This window comes from Haliaeetus albicilla, chromosome 16, assembly GCF_947461875.1.
Source record: "Haliaeetus albicilla chromosome 16, bHalAlb1.1, whole genome shotgun sequence".
In the NCBI taxonomy this organism is placed as follows: domain Eukaryota; kingdom Metazoa; phylum Chordata; class Aves; order Accipitriformes; family Accipitridae; genus Haliaeetus; species Haliaeetus albicilla.
Window position 1 is genome coordinate 25132893 of NC_091498.1, and position 13929 is coordinate 25146821.

At 35.1% G+C, this 13929-nt stretch overlaps 2 long non-coding RNA genes across 2 annotated transcripts in view; both read left to right on the top strand.

The window, feature by feature from the left end:
* The window catches only part of LOC138689296 (uncharacterized), a 214383-nt gene extending 209563 nt beyond the window's left edge, over positions 1–4820 (top strand). Inside the window, exon 19 of the long non-coding RNA XR_011328179.1 lies at positions 485–4820. This is a non-coding gene — a long non-coding RNA (uncharacterized lncRNA). The remainder of the gene's footprint in view (positions 1–484) is intronic.
* Positions 4821–6880: 2060 nt separating this feature from the next.
* On the top strand, positions 6881–13578 carry LOC138689467 (uncharacterized). Its single transcript, XR_011328294.1, has 3 exons — positions 6881–7135; positions 11027–11087; positions 13237–13578. It is a non-coding gene; the product is annotated as an uncharacterized lncRNA (long non-coding RNA).
* Positions 13579–13929: the final 351 nt, after the last annotated feature.

Consider the following 13929-nt stretch of genomic DNA (forward strand, 5'->3'; position numbering starts at 1 on the left):
TTCCTCTTAATTGTTCTTTTCCTCTTAATATTAAAAAGGATTGATGTTAGAAGGTATACTGTCCTCTTTACTGCAAACATTACATTCTTCTAGCACTATCTGTCCAATAAACTAAATAATAGTAACTTGAAATAAAGAACAATACATGATGAAAGTTAATTCAGTTGTAACCACACATATGCACAGGAACATTCATTGAACTTTAAAGTAGGTATCTCATCAGCAAAAACCACCAGATTTTGCAGGACTGAAACCTCCTATCACATTTAAAAAACAGCTAACATCTTGGCTCCTAGATCACCAATGGTATCTATGTGCACAACAGACATGAATACAGCCACCATTTCAATAAATCGTAGTTTTACTGAATTAATTGTAAATTAAATTTTGGACTTGATTTTAGAAATTTACTGTTCATATAGTACATTCAAGTTACAAAATATAGAGCCTGATGATATTTCTTTCTTTTTTTTTTTTGTTCAAGACTGATTTCTTCACTTTGGAAGCTGAAAATATGCTGCATCTTCTACAAGAAGATCTGTCTTCTTTGTGGATTGAAACCTTCTCACAAACTGTCTCAGAACAGACCTCTGCAGCTATGAACCAGAAAGCAGTAAATATAATTGCATATAGAAATGGAGTTGGCTGCCAAAACAGGCAATTCATATTGACGAGGCATTCCCTTCGGTAGGTAACAATCCCCAAAGTCAACTGTAATGACCAGTCACTGCTGCTACCTACTCGCTCCTTGTCTATTTTCTGCATTCTTACACATGGTCTTTAAAATTTCATCAACTTTAACTTAAATCCTTGCATTATTGCTAATAAGCCCACTAGGGAGAAATATGCAATCAGTATTAAAGGGCCTAGCAGCTCATCCCTCTCGGGATGTGAAGGCGCCCAGGCTATGGAACGTTTCAGACAGTTCAGAGAGCTGACCTGAAGGAACCGTGCCTGTGGAGGACTTACCTACTATCGAGGGTGTGGTGACTTGGCTTGGTCAGGAACGGAGGCTACAGATTCATTCTGTAAACACTAGTAATTTTATGGGATTGTCCTGGAACAGACCCAGTTATTGCAAAGGTGACTCTCAGTAACTTCAAGCTGTTTCTGGGTGGCTGCGTGTCTCTCATCCATAAAGTCCATCTCCTGATTCCTTGTCATAATCACTGATTTCATGGATTTAAAGATAATCTCTTAAGTGGGAACTCTCTGTAAACCAACTCAGGGATGTCCATCTGAATATTAAGCAACTTCTGAGAAGTATGAATTGTCCCATACTTTCCAACAGAATATTTGAATGCTAGAGAATCCATATGTCAGCTAAGGCAGGGCTAATCACTGTAACAACCATGTCAAGCATGCGTGCTTCTCCCTGTTCATTAAATATGGAGACAGATATTGAGCAGAGTAGGATAAGCATTAGAACGTCTAGTTCTGAATGTCTACAAGGTAACAAAACCACAGAAATTATCTTCTTTTCAATGATAGCCCATGATAGTGTTGTGAGCTGTGAATGAGCAACAGAAACATTCGGGAGAGGAGTGTGAAGGAAAAGCTAAAATCCACAATGCTGCTGGAGGAAGGACTGTAATGGACATTGAAGGTAAAAAGACAATCTTAAAGTCTCAGTTAACTCTTTTTTTTTTTTTGTGAAATTGCATATAGGTGGTTTTTCATACAGCTACAGTATTTTGTTACAGAGCTAAAAGACGACCCTTTCCGAATAAATGCTTACAACTATCTTTAGAAATCCTTTACCTTGATTTTCACTTTCTTACAGAAAAATTAACGCTATTAGAAAAAATATTAACATTGAATAAACATGCTGTTTGTTTTTGTATTTTAATAGGCTCTTTTTAGTTTAATCTTAACTCAAAAAATAGCACTTTTGGACTAAGAATGAATAGCACTACATATAGGTATTACTTTGAAATGTTTGTGAAAAGCTAAAGGGAATGCACCTATAAGGCCAGAATTCTACACCATCCAGAGCAATGATGTGCCTAATTTGAGAGCATAATTCCTGTCATTGTATGTACAAATTATACTAGTTGCTGCCTAACTGACCATTACTTTTAAAAATTTTTAATCTATGTACACAACTGCAGTCATTGCGCAGGTTAATTAAATGCTATTGAAAATCAGACTTGGTGTAAAGGTTATGTTAAATAAATATCAGAATACTTAAAAATTATTAATTGATCAGTATTGCATGCAAGATGATATACATTTCAGAGTAAGATTCTGAAGTATTTTTATGATATTATTGTTAATAATTTTTATTGCTTACTTGATACATCTGTGAGTATGTAAAGACTGATGGTTCTTAATACCTTTAAAATAATTAGAAGAAAAAAAAAGGTTATTGGGATCATGAATCCATTTTATATACTAGTCAATCAAGAGAGTAAAAAAGGAGAAATAAATATTTGAGATTAGCTCAAAGATAAAATAAACATTAAAAATGTAAAGGAATTATGTGTTAAATTTACAATTACATTTTTATAGCATTAATTTTTAGATGGATGTCAGTCATGTAAATTTAGGTCAGATCAGAATTACAACCATCCCAAAATATCATTGAGTTTATTGAAGATTTTAAAGTCATGCAATCGATGCCAGGAATTAGGTACCACAAACAGGTGGCTCAGAAGTCAGCAGCTTGCTCCCTGCTTCACACAATACCAATTAATTCATTAATTACACTTAAGGCAACATGGACAAGCAGTATTGGAGAGAAGAGACCAGAAATGAAGTTTCTCCATCTTTGCTAAATACATAACTACTATGCACAAGAAGAATAGTCCTTTTTGAATTTTTTCTGTTTGTCCTTATTAGTTTTAAATGTGTAATGACCTGTTTTCACAGAGGGTGATGAGATTTCTGACCAACTGTGCTCTAGTTTGTATTATAAAAGGTTCCTGAGAGTAGGACAAGCAGAATCAGGCCCACTGACTCCTTCAACTACTCTTTTAACAGCTAAGCTACACGTAGTAATAGAGGATGCAAACCAGCTACCCTGGTTTTGAATAAAAGTAGCGTGGCTGATTTCTCTCGTGCTCCACTCTGCTGTCCATTCCTGAAAAACCTGCTCAGATGCACATAACTAGGACCTGCTAGGTTTGACCTGGAGATTAGATATTATCTCAGGACTGAAGAAAGTTGAAGGGGAAGTTACTTCCATGCACATATTGAAGCCTAATTGTAGGGACTTGGGGAAAAAAAATCAGTCTAAGAGACACAAACTGAATTAAATCAAGGACCTACAAAGTGAAGTACCCAGTGAAAAGTATGTTGCTTTCTGGTTTATGGGTGACTTCCTTGATTTTCAGTGCCTTCTGTCTTCAATCCCTTTTTCATGCACCAAAACAAATATCTTGATATTGTCCATGGTTTCTGTTGAAGTGCAGTGGCAGCTGCACACCTGAATTCCTCCTGTAACTCTGAAAATCACCAAAAGTTATTTTTTAACCCACCACGCATTTTCTGCTTCATAATGATTAGATCTATGCCTACCTTATTGATGTTTTTTTCCCCTTTTCCTCATTTCTTCTTCCAGTTCATAACCAATATTCATTCCTCCTATGTCCATCTTTAGGCAGCCTTTACCTTGCTGCAGCTGTATTCTTACCCTCAGATAATCAACACCGTTTACCTCTCTTGTAAAAATGATAAAGTTCAATAAAAAGTTATAATAAAGGAATGATTGCGTGGTAGTTATCACTCTGTAGATACAACTAGTAACAGTAGGGATTCCCGACACACCATCCTTTCCTCAAAAACTGCCAGTGTCACTTCTTTTTTATGGTTTTGCTAGCAAAACTGAATCAATGGGCTAAGAATGTGTACACTTCAGCTAACTTGAATGAGCAGCATAAACGCTAGCTTGCTGCTTGGAGAATTAATAGATGGGAAGGAAGATAAAACAGATAAATCTTTTTTGCAAAGCTATGATATGGAAAGAATTGTGATTTACTGTATCAAAAATAAATTAAAAAAAATTTAGAAAGGGAAAGCCAAAAAAATGAGGAAAAGAAACACTTTAAAAACTGGGGGGGGAAAATCTCTCTTTTTAATTTTAGAGGGTTGAAAAGTTTGCCTGGCATTTATGTACTATATAAAATGAATGTAAACCCTACTCAGTACTACTACAAACAAAAATGGCAGTGCAATTTTCAAATTGTGAATTTAACATCTTACATGCTTTGAGTGGTTTTAAGTGTTATTCTGTGTATTAACAGGAGACAGATCCTCTAGATGATAAAAGCACATGTGCAGTGTATTATTCCCCCCTTTTGGGAGCAGGAAAAATTTTTTTGCTTGTGTTTCAAATGCAAATTTTGTCACTTCCTAAAGGAACTTTTGAGACTCCTTAATATTGCATATTATTAAATTTTGAATGCTAGGTAATTTTAAAATGAATTGCTTAACTAGACACAAATTCCTGTATTGATGTTCTTTAAAAGTTCAGATTAAACTCATTGTATTAGCATTAACAGTGTGCGACTTGGTTACTTGAATGACTCTCTGTTCTTTGTATACCTTGTTATAGCACAAAGAATTTAAGTTCAAGATGAGGATGTGCTGACTTATCTAGGATTTTCTCTTAAAACATCCCACCAGAGCTATCTAAGCTATGGTTTAAGAATACAAATTCCAGAATTGACCAAATCCTGAAATTTCTGTGCTAAAGAGAAGATCCAACATTTTTCTTTTGACTGTATGGAATGCGAATTTGGCTGATCATGGTGGTTACCTGTTCAGATCTACTAATTTGTGTAGTTAAATATTTTTTATTTTTCTTTCTGATAAGCATAATGACAGGAAAAGTAGACTGCAGACAGTTAATTCCTGATCTCTCTCATTTGTTTTAAATCTTTTATTTCATTTTTCATATAACAGTATCACTATATAAATTGCTAAAGTAAAAACATTGTGATTCCAGAACCAAGTATCAAAAAGTTAGTTCTAGCCAAACTACAGAGAAATTACACCTTTTAATGTGCTTCTGTGATGTTAATTTTTTAAAGTTTCATTAACATAGGAAAGTATGAAATATTAGGATATTTGATGCTTTTGCATTTGGACATACCATTCTGTGTCATACAGTTTTAGCCATAACATATCTCTGAATTATAATGCCAAAAAAAATTTATAGATTTAAAAGCTGCCGTCTTCATACTATAAATAACCACTGCTGTCACTGAATAGTAGTAGATGAATAAATCTGTGTCTTTTAACCTCCTTGTTGTTAAAGCCAAGGTTTTAAAACAATGTTTACCTGACATAATATCAAATTTTCTATTTAAAAAAAAAAATCAAGTGGGAATTACTGCACATTATGTTTCCGACTTTCATCTATTTAACAGAATGGTAAGATAGTAGTCTTAGCTGTTAATGCACAAAATCCCTGTATTGTGTTTGAATTAAGGTTGCTATGTACATCAGAAGTGAAATTCGATCCCCTTGAAATGCATGGGATCTTCAAAACCTAAAGAACACAGAAATTAAAGGATTTGGCTACCAATAACAGTTTTCTTATACCGTATAACAGACACAAATAGCCTATGTGGAACACAAACACGTTGCAGGAAACACGCTATATAATTCATAGGCATGCTGTTATTACACACCGTCTTCCCCTAGGGAAATCCATGATATTGTGCCAGAACAGACGTATTCCCAAGTTACATCATTGCTCCCTTACTGGGAGTATATATGCTGGAGTTTGGAAAGGCATTGCTAAAACATTATCCTTTACATGAGGTAAACAAAGAAATATGGTACGTGCGTGACTGTGGACATGGGTCATCAGCGAGCTGTGACTTGGTGGTAGGGAAGCATATGTAACGCTGACTTTTTCAGTTTTCATTTTCTTGTTCTTGCCTTTGTACTAAGTATAGCATAACTAGAATAACCAAAATGGATGGACAATAAAGTGATTTTGGAGAGGCGAGTACATAGATTCTTTTTATAGGATATTTAACAACGGTTCAGGTTCATGCATATCAGAGAAGCCCAGCTTCTTTAAGCCCTCCAGACAGATGAAGAACAAAATGGCTGAACAGTTTTATGGAGAGTACGAAAGAAAAGGTACCTGGTTTTTCCTTTGTTAAAGATCCTCACTGTTGTCCATTCTTCAGCGGTTTCCTAGGCAGGTTTAATAATTTCTGGAATTTCCTAGTCTGTCACAAAGTAATTTCTGATTCGTCAAAGACCATCTTCATCTAAAAAACTAAGATTCATGACCTAAACAAAATCCATTCTCAAGGCCCCTCAGTCGTTTCAGAAAACATTACTGAAGGTATATATCAAAAGGCAGTCTTATATTCTAGTCCTGATCTTTATGAAAAAATAAAAAACCTTTTTTTCTACAAAGGTTTTTTTTTCTACAAAGAATTATAGTATTTTTTTTTCCCTCCTATAATTAACCAACAAATATAAAATGCTAGAGAGAAAACAAGACTTTTACTATACTGGATATAAAAATTTGCTTTTCTGTAACTTTAGTTTAATTTAAATGGGTTTCAGTAAAAATCTCACAAAGGTTGTTTACCCAAATTTTCCTCTCTAATCCTTTAAGATTTCAATGGTGCACCTCCTTTATCTTCCAACAATAATGGTTCAGACCCAACGATATTTGCGTTCCCATATACAGCTCAGTTTTAGTACAAAGACTTCTTTTAAACATCCAGAGAAAAAGAGGGGTGTTTTGCACATCTTGTTGTTGTTTCATCATGGACCATTCTGTAATGTTACCAGCTACCCCTGTGGTATTATTGTTTGTTATTACTATCTTCTTCTGTGATGTAACTATAACTCAACTTTTTATTTAAATTGTGATTTATTAACATCCAATATATGAACAACTGGATGAAATAGAGTGTAGGTAGTTTTAAGTAATGTAGTAAGATCAGAATAAATTCTTTATTCTAGCATGTTATAAACTTTGTCTTTGCTTCTCTGAAAAGAGAAGAAAAGCAAGAATGAGAAGAGTGGAAATAAAATCACCATTATCCTTAATGACTCTCTGGGCAGTTTAAACATCATAGCTGATTCTTTGTTTGTGTACATCCTCAGAAAGCTAACAGGAGTCCGAGTTTCCTGTGGAGAACTTCTTTTTGGCCGAATGGTATGTACTTGCTGTGCATCCTTCCTCCTCTGTACAGTATAGAAAGAAAAGCTGGGGTTGGAACTGCCGCCGAGTTAAATGTCTGGCCAGTGTCTACGCGGCTGCCTCTGGGAACGGAAAAGCAACGAGTAATGATTGCCTTTCCTCGGGGGAAAATCTGGGTCTGTCTCATCTACCCTATGTCCATTTTTATGTAATTTTTAGGAAGGTAATATACCGGAGTCTTCTATTTGTCTGTCAGGTAGAATTGAAATTAGCCATCAGATCTGAAAGATGTTATGGGAAGGACCCGCAGACAGAAAAACAGACCTATTGCTCTTGCATGCATAAGCCTTATTTCTGTAGGTAATGAGGCTGATTTTCTGACAGTTTTCATTTGTAAGAGTAAGAGCAGTGGGTACATGTTAATAAGCTGGCATAACACCATCTTCACTGCCTTACAGAGGTGTGTAATACTAGAAAAGCAAATGTAATAAAAGTATTTAAAATAAGTGCGGGGGGGGTTTCTTCCCTTTCAAGTATTTTTGTAAATCTGCATTATTTGTAGAACTTCTTTAGGACATTTATTTTCAATTATTTTTCACTCTTCATCTTTTTAAAAGATATTTTCTATAATAGTTCTGATTGTACTAACTGGTTAGTATAAATCCATATGAATCTGTTAATGCAATCATTATAAGATATATGGGCTATAGAAATACTGTATGTATTTTATGACACATTTGGGAAAAAAAAGGCAAAGATATTTATCTAGAAAAGAATATGGTTTTGACTGATCTAGATGCCACAAAACTCAGAAGGAGAAAGCTACAATGTTGATATCATTCAGCATTCCGTAATGCACTGTTATTTGTGTATTTAGGAATTTTTGTTGTAAGGTATTATGAGATATAAGTATTTTTGCAATTCCGGATTTGTTCATACAGTTCAGCATTTGGGCATGTACATTTTTTGACCTAGAGAAGCCTTTGTGCCATATGAAGCTCTATCTGTACAGATTTTTGGCAAATGGGTTCCCTTAAGAGGTGTTGGAAGAATAGCATTGTCCATGTTGAGGAAATGAACTACTAGAAAGCAAGTTAGGTTACACGTTTTCACAAATGAGGTATAATGCTTGGGCTTGGTAAACCCAGAAGAACAGAATTCACTGTAGTCTTTGTAAATACATTAGGTAACTGAAGGCAACTAGCAGGCACTTAATATTAAAGTGTAGTAGATAAACCTCAGTGTGGAAAAACCCAGCAGTCTGAAAATGTAGTTAAATATAGCTGTGTTTAATACTGTGTACCAGAATGGTTGTCACGTAATAGGTACTCTCCTAGGATAATATTAGATAGAAAGCACAGGCAACATAAAGAAAGTAAATTGGGGTTATTTTCAAGCAATCCCTTATCCAAAAATATTTCTTTGAATAGTGGGAAAAGGTTTGTTGTTGGAGAACAAGACAGAAGTTAAACACAATATGGAAAGAAAATTACATAGGCTGGTTTTGCTTTAACATCTAAACAAATTTTTTGTATGTATGAACCCTTGGACTAACTCAGATACAAATTAGATGAATAGATTATTTGTTCCTTTTACTTGGTCTGAAGAGAATGGTATCTCTCCATTTACTAGAGCTTTATATTCCTGAATACTTCTTTTTAGTTTTGCCTTACAAATCACTGGTTTAGTATTTCAGTCTCAATAACCTGAAAGATATTCTTTCCATCTTGGGGAAATGAATAACAGCCTTTAAACCAGCTACACTGGCTCATGCAAGGAGCCCTATCCAGTCTGTGGAGGAGGGACTAAAAACTCAGGAACAAATGAAACTCATTGCAAATATACAGTATACAGAGGTATTTCAATACACTTTGTGTGAATCTTCTACAATATAAAATATTTTTCATGTTATTCAAGAACTTTATCAAAGACTTTGATTTTTAAAGACCCCAGTGAGGTGCTGATCAGATAAATTCAACAGATGCTATATTACATTGTCTGTGAAGGCCTTAAGAAGATACTCGAATATACATGCAATTTAGGCATAAATATATTTTGACTGATTAGAAGTCAAGAACTATGACCTTTACAGAGATTAAAAAATAGTCATATGGACATGTGCATGAATAATTACATATAGGACAGTAAAACAAGCCCAATGGTTTCAGTACTAATAACTCCTTAGGGTAACTGTCAAAACATGAAAAGAGCAAAGAGTGAGGTACTGTTTACTTTAGAGGCATTTGGAATTTAAAAAGTAATTTTCATCCATATGGATAAGCAGTCAATATTTTAGCACCTGGTGATGCAGAGGATATGTGATCAGAGCTTAGCATATGATATATGTAGTAGAACTGGAGAGGGTCTTTTTTTTTTTTTTTTTTTGCCTTTGGAAACATTTTTATCAGAACTGTATTGAAATTACATGGATTATAAAAAAAAAAAAACAACCAACAACTGGTGCTAATAACCTTAATACTATGTAGCTTGTTGATGTGTTATGTAGTTTGTTGATGGTGTTGACATGATGAAATAAGTCCCAACTGAAGATAAGAAGTAATGCTTCATGATCAGACTGGAGAGATTATCTAAGCATATGTTGCACAACATAAACTGTGCACAATACATATTTCTTTTCTGAATATGGAAGACACAGGAAAACCAGCAATTTTTAAATTGAGAGTTATGGCAAGAATAGCTGTTTTCTCTAGTATAAGATGTGTAAAGATCTAGCCATGAAATATAAATGAAAAATAAAATATTCTAATTATAAGTAGGCAATATTTGGACCATCTGTTGGCCATAATCAACTCCTGTATCAACTGAATTAAATATCACTCAGGAAGATGCAGTCAGCTAGGCATATATACCTTGGATTTTTTAAGATACTACTGAAGTATTTAAAATGGATTTAGTTATTTACAGAACCTAAAATCCTGGGAGAAATTTGTGATAATTTCGTTCCCTGAATTTTTCACCACGTAGACGTATTACTCAGAGTTGCAATTCAAAAGAAATTTTTCATTATTACTTAAACTGCCATCGGCTGAACAGAGATTTCTGTGTGATCAACCAGCTGCAAAAAGAATTGTGCTTATCTGAATGCTTATAAACTTGACCAAGGAACTTATGCCTTAGGGAAAATAATTGCAGAGGTAAAGGTACTAAAAAAGAGATCTGACTGTCAAAAGATGTGCCTTGTATGACAGAGCAGCTTACAAGACTCAAAGCCCACTGCAAAAACATAGAGATCCAAGGACTGATTCCTTTACTAGATTATTTCCACAGATTGCTATAGCACAGTCAGGCTGATGAGGATTTGACTAGAGAATCTGTGTTTCTAACTTTGTTGTTTATAAAGAGCTATTCTGTATGTTGTCTATATATTATATGTATGATATCTATTATATTGGGTATTTGTTTATCATATAATTAATGCAGAAATGGTCAAGACTGATTTTCTCATTGTTGTCTACTTTTCTTGGCTTCATCTGGTACGTCTTTCATGTGTACAACCTATCAGTGATCCAAAATGAAAAATTACGTAATTACCAAAACAACAATGAAAAAAAATTAATATCTTCAGTAGTATCATGGGAAGAATTTGCACGAAAATATTTGTAGTGCTCTTCAAACAAATACAGTAACAGTGCCTATAGCTCTCCAGTTTACATGGAGTACTGAGTTCTCAGCACTCTGTTCTTGCTTGTAGCTGACCCCAGGCATGTCTTGGCAACTGCAAGAAGTTCAACTAATCTGCAAAGAAATGACTTTAAAAAACCTTTGCTGAAGATATTAATTATGCAATACAGCAAAGGAATGAGGAATAATGCACTATAACTATTTACTAAATGACATATGTAGGCTTATTTTTGTAATAAATTTAATACAAATATTTTTTGTTAGGAAAAATCATGCAGTCCTGTTCCCTTGAATCCAGGGTAAAGTGAACTATACAGACTACAAGGTATGGTCTGTTTGGATTTCATTCCAAAAATCTCTTGCCAGTATATTTTCTTCAGGATCATTCTATCTGTATTACTGTGTCTAATACTTTCTTGTTGCGTTCTTTGTCAGTTTTACGGTGGTCTTGCAGCTTTCTGGCCTCTCTCATCCTTTTATTAAGATACGTTCAGTAAAATTTCTCCTTAGAGCTGAAATTGCTCTTATTTGCAAAGATATGCTTATTAAGCAAGTCTTCTGTTGCTTATGACACCTTACTCTACAAAGGAGCTTAACGGCTTTTTATACTTATCTTAAATGTATACCAGGGCTTGTACCATTTCATCCTGCTTCAGGGAGTTTTAAGTCAAATTATAATAGTGTATTCATATTCATTCTCATTGTTTTAAAACATCCTATTTTATGTATTTGGTTAAATATATTATATGAAAGGTTAAAGGAGGCCCTTAAGAACCAACATCTTAATTAGAGTAGTTATAAAATTTTAAAATTTTGTGATTATTTTCTATTATGGGCAGGATTCATCCACATGATCCAGAAAACAAGGCTACGATGAATTGAAGTTGCCTGTTAGAAGAAAATACAATAAAATAAACCAGTCACAATTCTTTCCCCCCTGGTAGATCACATCTAGTTACAGCTCTCAAGTGTTGGTGAGTTCCCATAAGTTGTGTTAGAAAGCAAGTATGACTTTGCTGGCCAAGTATACAGGATAAAACCGCCCTGACCCGCAGATTGTGCTCTATCCAATGAAGTGGAACAAGAACAAATATTTGTAGCTTTGGGCCTCCCATTTAAATCAAGGGAATTCACAAGGTTGTGATCTTTTCTGATATTTTGACCACCTCTGTCTTTTACATTGACGTTACCTATGAATTTCTTATATTTATGTCTTTTGAGAATTTTTGAGGGAAAACCCTAGCCTCTCTCTTTGTGGTGGGATGGTTTTAAAATACAAAAAACCTGCAGCAGCAAAGGTCAATTGTTTGTGTCTGCATCAGAATGAAATATCATCTTCGACGTTCACTGAGTTATTACTGTATTTAATGCATCGATCCGAGACCTGGGTCATCAGGATCACCCACGTTGTCAAGAGTCACATGTACCTCCCCTTGAAATCACTGCTGTCTTTTCCTCCCAAATAATTCGCGGTCTCGCCCTGAACTCCAGCTGCCTTCACCTCCTCTACGCCTTGCCTGCCAGCCAGGCTTTGCCCAGTGCCTGCTGGTCCACAACAAGTAACGTCCAACCTGGCATGACAGCCTTTCTCCTTCCCTTCCGATGCCCGGGGACTTAGGAGGACCTCTCGTGCCCAAACCTCCCTCGGCTGGCCCCAGCGCGCTGCCCAGGGATGGGCAGCAGGACCCCACGGAGAAGCGGACTCTTGTCAGGTCCAAAATAATATTTCTCCATGTTCGGCACCATCCATTACTTGGCTTTATTTAACAGTTATAGAGCAACTTTTTATTCTTTATGTAAATACATACGTGCATGTGCATTCACACACTTAACGTGGTTCAAGAGTTCTCTGCTTATCCCTTTCTTGAGTATCAGTTTCATTAACTTTGGGGGGCAATATGTGATATTGCAAGATTGTGATGAACTATTCCTGAAATTGTCAAATAATGAGCTAGATCACCTTTCAAGCCTGAATGAACTAGGCCAGAAAGTCTAAACTAGTATAAAAGAATTCATGTTATTATGTTATTTGAAAAAAATTTACTCTTAAAAACATCTTAGATATCTGTCTCTGTCTACAGTGGTGACTCTACTAGAATATCCTTGATGATTTCTGCTAATCCTATGTTGCATGGATCACATCCAAAACATTTTGGGTTTTTTTGGGGGGTGTTTTGGGGTGTTTTGTTTTGTTTTGTTTTGTTTTGTTTTTTACCCAGACTCTCATTAACAACTGTAAAAGGCTTGTGTAAGACTAAGTGTGGGCCTCAACTGAGAGTCTGCAGCAAGAGGCATCGTAGCATTTCTTTTACTGGAGTGTGCTCTGTTCTATCATCATACACCAGTATTATTTTAAAATTCATGGTACTTAAGTACTTTAAGTAAAGACTCTATTTTAAGTTGCTACACCAGAACACGTAATGATTAACTTCATATTTTCTTTATTTTGTCTGCTAAATAACTGCCCCTTCCAGCTAAATGTGCAACAGTCTACTAAAGCTCTTTGTACACCAGACGGTGAACTGCACAAGCCATGGGATGAAATAGAGAGCAGCATGTTTCTGTTTGTTTCTTCAGGAAAACCTTTTATGAGCAGAGAAGGTAATTAATCAGATGTATCCTTCTACAAAAATTGAACAAGTTGCCAAGTCTTGCCAGATGGCCAATGCCTGTTATTGAAAAAGAATGGACTTAACTGTACACTGTGGATAAAATCCAAACCCTTTTGAAGGCAGGACTTCATCTAAATTTAAAATATCAGTAAGACCAATCCACTTTTGTATACAACTCTCTTTTTTTAACAAACTCAGTTTTAAATGATAATTTGGTTTAAACCAATGAACTCCCCAGTTTTAATTTGATCTATCTGTTTTCCTTTAGTGCTTATTTCTGAGATTATTGACATTTGCATGATAAAAGATCCTTATTGCAAGCAATTTATCAGTTTGGCTGCTGGTTTCTAAACTAAATTTATGTTGTCTTCAACTGGATTGAACATCTGATAAGACAAAGATTACAGATGAAGGAAGCGGTTCACTCTATGATTCTTTAGCTTTTGAAAGGCAATACCATCGTTCATCAATTTGGATATTCCTGAATTATATTGTAATTCGACTTAATGGAGAAATAATGAGAAACTGAGTGGGAGCAAAGGATGCATGCTCATC